Consider the following 10904-nt stretch of genomic DNA (forward strand, 5'->3'; position numbering starts at 1 on the left):
GGTCGGATGGTATTGAAAATGGGCCCTATCGGCCCACGTTTACGTATAGCCCCCATATAAACCGATCCCCAAATTTGGCTTGCGGAGCCTTCCGGAGCAGCAAAATTCATCCGATCCGGTTGAAATTTGGTACGTGGTCTAAGTATACGGTCTCTAACAACCATGCCAAAATTGGTCCATATCGGTCCATAATTATATATAGCCCCCATATAAACCGATCCCCAGATTTGACCTCCGGAGCTTCTTCGAGGGGCAAAATTCATCCGATCCGGTTGAAATTTGGTACCTGATGTTAGTATACGGTCTCTAACAACCATGCAAAAATTGGTCCATATCGGTCCATAAATATATATAGCTCCCATATAAACCGATCCCCAGATTTGAGCTCCGGAGCCTCTTGGAGGAGCAAACTTCATCCTACCCGATTGAAATTTGGTACGTGGTGTTAGTATATGGTCTCTAACAACCATGCAAAAACTGGTCCATATCGGTCCATAATTATATATAGCTCCCATATAAACCGATCCCCAGATTTGACCTCCGGAACCTCTTGGAGGGGTAAAATTCATCCGATCCGTTTGAAATTGGGTACCTGATGTTAGTATATGGTATCTAACAAGCATGCAAAAATTGGTCCATATCGGTCCATAATTATATATAGCTCCCATATAAACCGATCCCAAGATTTGAACTCTGGAGCCTCTTGGATGAGCAAAATTCATCCGATCCAATTGAAATTTAGTACGTGGTGTTAGTATATGGTCTCTAACAACCATGCAAAAATTGGTCCATATCGGTCCATAATTATATATAGCTCCCATATAAACCGATCCCCAGATTTGACCTCCGGAGCCTCTTGGAGGAGCAAAAGTCATCCGATGCGGTTGAAATATGGTACATTTCGTTAGTATATGGCCTCTAACAGCCATGTAAAAATTGTCAAATTTTATTACTATAGAAAGTTTTGTCAAAATTTCATTTCTATAGAAAGTTTTGTAAAAAGTTTATTTCTATAGCAATGTTTGTCAGCATTTTATTTCCATAGAAAATTTTGTCAAAATTTTATTTCTATAGAAAATTTTGTAAAAAATTTATTTCTGTAGAAAATTTTGTCAACATTTTATTTCTATAGACAATTTTGTCAACATTTTATTTCTATAGAACATTTTGTCAACATTTTATTTCTATAGAAAATTTTGTCAACATTTTATTTTTATAGAAAATTTTGTCAAAATTTTATTGCTATAGAAAATTTTGTCAACATTTTACTTTCATAGAAAATTTTGTCAACATTTTATTTCTATAGAAAATTTTGTCAAGTTTTTATTTCTATAGAAAATTTTGTCAAAATTTTATTTCTATAGAAAATTTTGTCAAACTGAATTATATACGTATTTAATCGGCCTTTTTTTTGTTTAATATATACACAGAAAAAAAGGTGTCTTGTTAATTTTAGGACCAGTTTAACTTCCACATAGTTCAAAAAATTTACTGTAATATAGTTCATTTTTCGTAACCACTGCGAAAATTAACTTAGCTAAAGGAAAACTTATAAAAATTCAGTAAATGTTTTTTAGTTCACTAACTACGAAATGGGACGGATTTTTCCTTAAATTAATTTCCAATACAATAGTTAATGCATCGTTGATTGTATTATAAAAAGACATAGGCAATATAAAAATCTTACTACGAAATGTGGACAATTTACTAAGAAAAATTTTTGTATGGAAAAAAAATTTTATAGTAAAAATTAACTTAACCACAGTACCGATTCGTATGGCGGCTTCCTACAGCTTATTTCGGTTTTTACTATAAGTTGGAGTATATTTCCTCACATTGAAAATTTTAGATAAAGTAGAATAAAAAGTAGTTAATTTAATCCTTGACGGGTGTATATAATTTTTTATGGATTCCTCGTAAATTTTGAATATATTTTACCTTATCCTATAGATAGAATACCAACTAATCAATAAACGTGATACTGGAAATTGAAGTGAAAAGAAATTATGAAATTATTGCATCATCTTTTTTTTTTTTTTGTTTGTGTTTGTTATTGCGATGATGTTATGGAATGTGTGTTGTTGGTATCTTTTGTGGTGATAGTTGTTTTGTTGCAATAGCGAGATCAGAAAGGGATCATGTGTGTGTGGAGTTGTTTTTCTTTACATATGTGTCCTTTATGACTATTTGTGTCTTTGAGTTTTATTGGTGCATTCAGTTCTGTTGATGCATTTATGAAGCGCACACGTGGTGCGCTTGCGTGCGGTATTTGTGTTTATTAATAAAAATACATTTATTTCGTAACATTTTAGAAACTGATAAGTGAATGGTGTGATGTTAGAGAAAACAAAAACACTTTATATTGATAAAAAATAAATAACTCTAAAATAAATCACATATTAAGAAACTGTATATTTCTATTAATAATTTAAAATTAGTGCGGTTTTAAATTGGTTTACATAAAAATATTCATAATGAGTGGTAATAAAATGATCTATATTTACTCTACATCTGGATCACAGTACAATTTTTTGAGTCTATATTTTTATGTTATAGCGAGTCCTTAAGGTGTGTACTAAGTTCGAGTTTAGGTGCTAAAATCAGAAATAAATCAGTAAGAAAAGTATAAAATTATACGCCTTCGATGCAAATTTAAATATAACTTGATGGAGAATAGCTCGAAACAAGTTTTTTATAAAGTTTATATTCTTTAAATGGATTACACGATTAAGAACAGAAAATCGTTTTTAAGCTTATGTAGAACGCTGTTTTTTAATTTAATATGATGAATTGTTTTCAAGTTATTCCTATATATATAGCGGAAGTCCCTTAATTTTGAACATAACCGTATATCTCAAAAAGTCGAGCTCTTAAAAAAACAAGTGTAAATTTGGATTCAGCAACCTCAAATTACTAAAAATTTGATATAAATTTTAAATGAACACAAAAACGGTTCAATTTTGTTCCCATGTATTTCTAAAGAAAACTAATCATGAAAAATTGGGATTTTAGCCACTAAACTCGAACTTAATATCCACCATAAATACTAAATGCTATATTGACAAGTGGAAATTATATCTAATTTTATAATATTTTTATTTCATTTATATTCTGAGAAGGATTTCAAAAATGTCCCATTTGTGCATGGATATGATTCCACTAATGTAGTAATTGGATGATTTTTTTCAATGTGGTAAGTTTTTCGTCCATTTGTAATAAAGCCAAAATTTCTATTTATTAAAAATAATTTTCATTTGCAGGATGACAGCAAATCTAATGGTATTTTTTGGAATCTTCTTACTGTTTAATGCTATCTAAGCTGATATCCCTATTGGCTCTAAGAAAATTCTCTTGTAAGTTAAAGATCAAAATACCATAGAATTTGATAATATTTTTATATTTCATATACCTTTTTAACTTCAGAGGCTTATGACGCAAATCCACACAACAAAAACTAGCGAAATCGGTGAAATTGGACAAAAATGAAATGAAAATAGCAACTTATGGCATATATCTTTCATATGGATAGAAAATGGAAATTGATATTAATTAGTTTCATTCTACTAACATAGAATATTACTCTTTTGAAGAAGCAATTACTAACTACGGAAAAGTAACAACATACAGCGTACAAATAAAAACATTTCTTTTATTGTATATCATAAGCCATAGTTTTATGTAATATAATAATAATTTTTTGAAATAAAATACTGGTAGTTATGAAAAATTGTCTTATATTGTACGAAAAATTTCTTAGTTGTATACAGGCTTGTTGTACCTTTAATTCCTAAATTTATTTACTTCTTTGAAAATTATACTGATAAATAGTTTATTTGAAACCAATTTCTAAATATAGGATTCCCAAAAACTTGTTCATTTTTCCGGATAGCAGGAATATTTTGAATGAGTGTAAGTACATTCTTCCCTCAGCGTAGTAAGAATGAACTAAAATACGATGCAATACATAAACTTATTTATAAGAAAATCATGAACTTCTCTAGATGAAAAAAATCTTTGGCGCCAAATCATGGTCATTCTTACTATGGGTTAGTTCATTTTTCGTAAACAATAGTAAACTTTTTTTTCGGTGTACCCTTATGGACTAACTTACAATTTAGAAGACAGTGTTAAAAAGTTTTACGATACCTTGCCATCGGCAAGTGTTATCGCAACCCAAGTAATTCGATTGTGGATGACAGCCTTTAGTAGAAGTTCCTACGCAATCCATGGTGGAGGGTACATAAGATTCGGCCTGGCCGAACTTACGGCCGTATATACTTGTTATATAGTACCAACCTTCAAATGATTCGTGTCAAAATTTTACGTCTTCAAGTCAATTATTTTTTGAGATAGAGCGTCTTTTGTGAAGCAACTTTTGTTATTGTGACAAAAATGGAAAAAAGGAATTTCGTGTTTTGATAAAATACTGTTTTCTGAAGGGGAAAAATACGGTGGAAGCAAAAACTTGGCTTGATAATGAGTTTCCAGACTCTGCCCCGGGGAAATCAACAATAATTGATTGGTATGCAAAATTAAAGCGTGGTGAAATGAGCACGGAGGACGGTGAACACAGTGGACGCCCGAAAGAGGTGGTTACCGACGAAAACATCAAAAAATCCACAAAATGATTTCGAATGACCGTAAAACGAAGTTGATCGAGATAGCAGAGGCCTTAAAGATATCAAAGGAACGTGTTGCGGAAGCTCTGTGCAAAATGGGTGCCGCGCGAGCTCATATTTGACCAAAAACAACAACGTGTTGATGATTCTGAGCGGTGTTTGCAGCTGTTAACTCGTAATACACCCGAGTTTTTCCGTCCATATGAGACAATGGATGAAACATGGCTCCATCACTACACTCCTGAGTCCACTCGACAGTCGGCTGAGTGGACAGCGACCAGTGAACCGTCTCCGAAGCGTGGAAAGACTCAAAAGTCCGCTGGCAAAGTAATGACCTCTGTTTTTTGGGATGCGCATGGAATAATTTCTATCGGTTATCTTGAGAAAGGAAAAACCATCAACAGTGACTATTATATGGCGTTATTGGAGAGTTTGAAGGTCGAAATCGCGGCAAAACGGCCCCATATGAAGAAGAAAACAAGTATATACAGCAGTAAGTTCGGCCGGGCCGAATCTTAAATACCCACCACCATGAACCAATTATTAGGGTTTCCTTTGAAATTTCAGGAGGGCTTGAGGATTTGAGGACACTTCCCGATGATAAATTTAAAGATTTCACCTATGAGGACTATATCAGATTCTGGATTTAGTTCTAAATTTCAGGCAAATTGGATAAAAACTACGAATTCTATAAGCCCAAAAAGAAAAATCGGGAGATCGGTTTATATGGGGACTATACCAAAACATGGACCGCTACTCACCATTTTTGGCACACCTCTTTATGGTTCTAAAATACCTCTAGAATTTGAAATTGAGGCAAATTGGATAAAAACTACGGATTCTATAAGCCCAAGAAGTAAAGTCGGGAGATCGGTCTATATGGGGGCTATACCAAAACATGCACTGACACTCACCATTTTTGGCACACCTCTTCAAGGTTCCAAAATACCTCTAGATTTTCAATTTCGCGCAAATTGGATGAAAACTACGGTTTCTATAAGCGAAAGACCCCAAATCGGGAGGTCGGTTTATATGGGGGCTATACCAAAACATGGACCGACACTCACCATTTTTGGCACACCTCTTCAAGGTCCCAAAATATCTCTAGATTTTCAATTTCGCGCAAATTGGATGAAAGCTACGGTTTCTATAAGCGAAAGACCCCAAATCGGGAGGTCGGTTTATATGGGGGCTATACCAAACCATGGACCGACACTCACCATTTTTGGCACACCTCTTCAAGGTCCCAAAATACCTCTAGATTTTCAATTTCGCGCAAATTGGATGAAAACTACGGTTTCTATAAGCGAAAGACCCCAAATCGGGAGGTCGGTTTATATGGGGGCTATACCAAAACATGGACCGACACTCACCATTTTTGGCACACCTCTTCAAGGTCCCAAAATATCTCTAGATTTTTAATTTCGCGCAAATTGGATGAAAACTACGGTTTCTATAAGCGAAAGACCCCAAATCGGGAGGTCGGTTTATATGGGGGCTATACCAAAACTTGGCCCGATATAGCCCATCTTCGAACTTGACTTGCGCGCAGACAAAAGACGATTCTGTGCCAAATTTCAGGACGATAGCTCCATTATTGAATGCTGTAGCGTGATTACAACGACAGCCAGACAGACAGACAGCCAGACAGACAGATATGCTTATATCGTCTTAGAATTTCTCCCTGATCAAGAATATATATACTTTATATAGTCGGAAATCGATATTTCGATGCGTTACAAACGGAATGACAAACTTATTATACCTCGTCACCATTCTATGGTGGTGGGTATAAAAAAAAGTGTTGTTCCACCAAGACAACGCACCGTGCCACAAGTCATTGAGAACGATGGCAAAAATTCATGAATTGGGCTTCGAATTGCTTCCCCACCCACCGTATTCTCCAGATCTGGCCCCCAGCGATTTTTTCTTGTTCTCAGACCTCAAAAAGATGCTCGCAGGGAAAAAATTTGGCTGCAATGAAGAGGTGATCGCCGAAACTGAGGCCTATTTTGAGGCAAAATGGTATCAAAAAATTGGAAGGTCGTTATAATCGTTGTATCGCTCTTGAAGGGAACTATGTTGAATAATAAAAACGAATTTTGACAAAAAAAAAGGTGTTTTTCTTTGTTAGACCGGGGAATTATCAGCCAACCTGTTAGGGTACGATATAGTCGGCCGAAAGTCGGGCGTTCTACTTTATTCACTTGTTTTTAATAAAATGTATTATTTTTAATAAATTTTCTTAATTTTGAAAACAAAAAATATTATCTTACAATTGCAATAATTATCCTGTATAGTGTTGCAATTACTAAAATATTTTAGTTAGCATTTTCTAGTAGAAGTCTACATTTTCTTTCGTGGTGGCTTCACTTTTTTCTGGGTGTTCTTGAAACACTCTTTATATGGAAATTTAGACTACATGTGTAAAGCTTCTCGCAGTCGACTTAAAATATCATCCATGATTCTCTCTATTTCTCTCGTCCACCTGAAGCCAATGAAACTCCTGGTGATGGAGGAGATTTGTTATTTGTTTTCGAGTTTTTGAAAATATATTTCATTTATTTCATTATTATAATCGCTTATAATGTTGTGTTGTCATTTATATCAATTCACCTTTTGCCTCCAATCCACGAAGATATGAGACTCATACACAGTTTGCTTATTGAATTTGTATTTTGTAGCTTCGTTATGCGCATTCAATAGAATTTGTATCCATCGTTTTGAGATAGCCATTGAATACATTGAAATATACAGTGGCGGCATTTACTTTTTAGTTAAATTCTCCACATGAGACCCTTTTACCCTCTGTTATTTCCTACGAGGAGACAAAAGGTTTAGTCTGCAATATTTTCTTCGGTCATAAATATTAAGGAGGGGGTGTAGAATTGTCTGTCCATATGGTATGGTTTTGTGGCTACACTTTCATTGTTAGTGGCATTGCTATAAGCTTGAAAAGACAACATTGTGTTTGGCTATGAGTTTATTTGGGGGGACATTTTCACCCGCTGACTAATGGGTTATGGCCCTTAAGCATCATTATATCTTAACTCTCCTATACGGATCAATATTTAAAACAATTTATAATTTTGTTGAATATTAAATCAAAAGTAAATAATGTCCACCCAAAACTTTTCTTATATGCTCCAGAAACCTACCATAGATAAATTAAATTTTCTTTTCCCCCCCCATAGAAAAAAATAATAACAATAAATTTTTCTTCAAAACCTACTCCGTTTTATCACATGGTGAGCTTCAAATTAACCAGACAAACTCGACCATTTAGTGTCATTATCAACCTCGAAATAATCTATGGCCCGTTTTTCATTTTTGCTTTTCTAAAACCCCCATGTTGGCGACATGAAGCCTGTCGCATTTTCTCTAAGTTTGAAACCAAAGCTTGAGACTAGGCTTTAGGTGGTGGGCATTAATCAATAATGATATGGATAATGTGGTCCCGTGATGGAAACAGGTTCCTCTTAAATGCCTTTTGATGCTGGTGACTTGAAGTGACTTGGAGTCTACGTCGGGATGGATGACTGCTCAACCTACTCTCGATTTAGTTGTTGTCAATTTATTGATAAATTATAATTTATCGCATTTACTGTGTGTTGGCAACATGAGGCATAAATGCTTTGACAAAAGTCATTACGATTGGCGCTTGTATTGTCAAAAGATATCAAAACATGCAAATCAATAAAGTTTCGCCTATAAAACTGGATATGGTTTAATAAAACCATTTCGAGGCGAGGCTCAAGTGAAACGTTTATTTCGAAGTGGAGAAAATTTTTCTCTCTTCGAATAGGCAAAACAAACTCTCTTTAATGGCAAACCAGGTTCTTCTATGAACTGTTATGTTTAAGGATTGCTTTTCGATTGAATGGAAATGGTGGTTGGGTTTACTTACATCTAATTTAAATTAAAAAAAAAGACGCGACTTCATAATTTTATAAAAAAAAAACAATGTATAAAATTAATTTTCTTCTTTTTTTATATAAAAGTGTGCCGCTTTTAGTATCATCTTTTACTGCAAATGCCACACCCTCAAAAAAATCGCTTCTGTAACATATACACCAAACACACTTTGCTTCAAGAATATATCTTTTCAGGTTTGGTCCAAACTAAATATTGTTTGTATTATTCAAAAATATTATGTTTCACCTTAGGCATACACTGGTAGAAAAATATTTTAATGGAACTTTCATTGTGTATATATATTTTCAAGGCGCCAATTGGTTAGTTCCATTCCTTTACTTGGAGCATACTCTCTAGGTCTCTCTATTAGGCTTTTCTAAATTAATATATGTTTGCATCCAAGCATATTATATTTACAAAGATTTTATGTCCCAAACATAATATGTACTAATATATTAACATATGTGTCCCAAACATGTTATGCTAGTTTATGAACATTATATGCTTGCACTTAAAAATGTTGTGTTAAAAAATTTGAGTTCTAAACATAAAATTTGTACACCCAAACATATTAAAAACAGTCTTTTTCGTCTGTGTACTTTTTGATTTTTTTTTTTTAAATCGAATTCCTTTAGCATTGGCTTCAGTGTTTCCAGTATTTCCCTGGCTCTAGTCCCCAAATTATGATGTTCTCGTCTCCAAAATTCCCTAATACATTTTTGACAAGTATTTTTGAAACAAATAAATAAATGAAGCAAAAGGCTTTACTGTAGAAAATCAGTAATACTTTAAAAATTAAAATATTGTCAACTCCAGCAAGCTGATCTTATTTCAACCCACAACACCACGAAACTGATGATCGCCTTCCAAATGCTGGAGATATGAACGAAATTTTACTTCTAAATATTTAAGTAGTCAAATAGTAGAAATAAAATGTTGAAAATTTTTTATAGAAATAACATTTTGGCAAAACTTTCTACATAGGAATAAAATTTTTACATAATATTTTATAAAAAAAATTTAACAAAATTTCTATAGAAATAAAATTTTGGCAAACTTTCCTATAGAAATAAAATTTTGGCAAACTTTCCTATAGAAATAAAATTTTGACAAAATTTTCTATAGAAATAAAATTTTGGCAAATTTTTCTATAGAAATAAAATTTTGACAAAATTTTCTATAGAAATAAAATTTTGACAAAATTTTCTATAGAAATAAAATATTGGCAAAATTTTCTCCAGAAATAAAATTTTGGCAAACTTTTCTATAGAAATAAAATTTTGACAACATTTTCTATAGAAATACAATTTTGACAAAATTTTCTATAGAAATAAAAATTCGACAAAATTTTCTATAGAACCAAAATTTTGACAAAATTTTCTATAGAAATAAAATTTTGCCTAAATTTTCTATAGAAATAAAATTAATTTTCTTCTTTTTTTTATAAAAAAGTATGCCAAGTATGCATTTGGTGTAAAAGATGACACATCCTTTACAGCAAATGCCACTTTTTGGATTTTCTCTTAGCAGTGTTGCCAGCATTTTTTCTGGCTCTTGTCCCCAAATTATGATGTTTTCGTCCCCAAAAATCCCCGATCTAAACTTAAATTCCTCACAAAAAACCCCAATACATTTTTTTAATAAAGCAAAAGGCTCTGCTGTAGAAAATGAGTAATACTTCCAAAATTAAAATTTTGTCAAATCCAGATCAAGATTTCGAACCACAACAGCAAGAGACTAATGATCGTCTTCCAAATGCTGGAGATATGAAAATGGGAGTTCGTTCACCTTGTACTTCTAATTTACTTCAAAATATTCAAGTAGTAAAATTCGGTGGTAACACGTTGCCCAAGTTGGTAGAATTGTACCAGAAATGGTAGATTTCTAATTGTTTGGTAGATTGCTAGAATTTTTGATGTTTTGGTAAATTTTGCAAATTGTCTATAGAAATAAACTTCTGACCAAATTTTCTACAAAAAAAATTCTGACAAAATTTGTCTAAATAGAAATAAAATTTTGACGAAATTTTCTATAGAATTAAATTTTCAAAAAATTTTCTATAGAAATAAAATTTTGACAAATTTTTCTATAGAAATAAAATTTGTGCAAAATTTTCTATAGAAATAAAATTTTAACAAAATTTTCTTAGAAATAAAATTTTGAGAAAATGTTCTATAGAAATAAAATAATGATAAAATTATCTATAGAAATAAAATTTTGGAAAAAGTTTCTATAAAAATAAAATTTTGACAACATTTTCTACATAAAAATAAAATGTTCTATATAAATAAAATGTTAACAAAATTGTCTATTGAAATAAAATTTTGACAAAATATTGTATAGAAATAAAATTTGGAAAAAAATTTCTAC

The 10904-nt window shown here is 32.3% G+C and overlaps 1 long non-coding RNA gene across 2 annotated transcripts; it reads left to right on the top strand.

Moving 5' to 3' along the window:
• The first annotated feature begins 2233 nt into the window (after positions 1–2233).
• On the top strand, positions 2234–3727 carry LOC142219709 (uncharacterized). 2 transcript variants are annotated; one of them, XR_012717719.1, is made up of 4 exons: positions 2234–2336; positions 3120–3193; positions 3261–3353; positions 3424–3727. It is a non-coding gene; the product is annotated as an uncharacterized LOC142219709 (long non-coding RNA). The 2 variants fall into 2 exon arrangements; XR_012717718.1 differs by lacking the exon at positions 2234–2336 and adding an exon at positions 2355–2481.
• The last annotated feature ends 7177 nt before the right edge of the window (positions 3728–10904 follow it).

Source organism: Haematobia irritans, chromosome 1 (assembly GCF_050003625.1).
Source record: "Haematobia irritans isolate KBUSLIRL chromosome 1, ASM5000362v1, whole genome shotgun sequence".
Lineage (NCBI taxonomy): Eukaryota > Metazoa > Arthropoda > Insecta > Diptera > Muscidae > Haematobia > Haematobia irritans.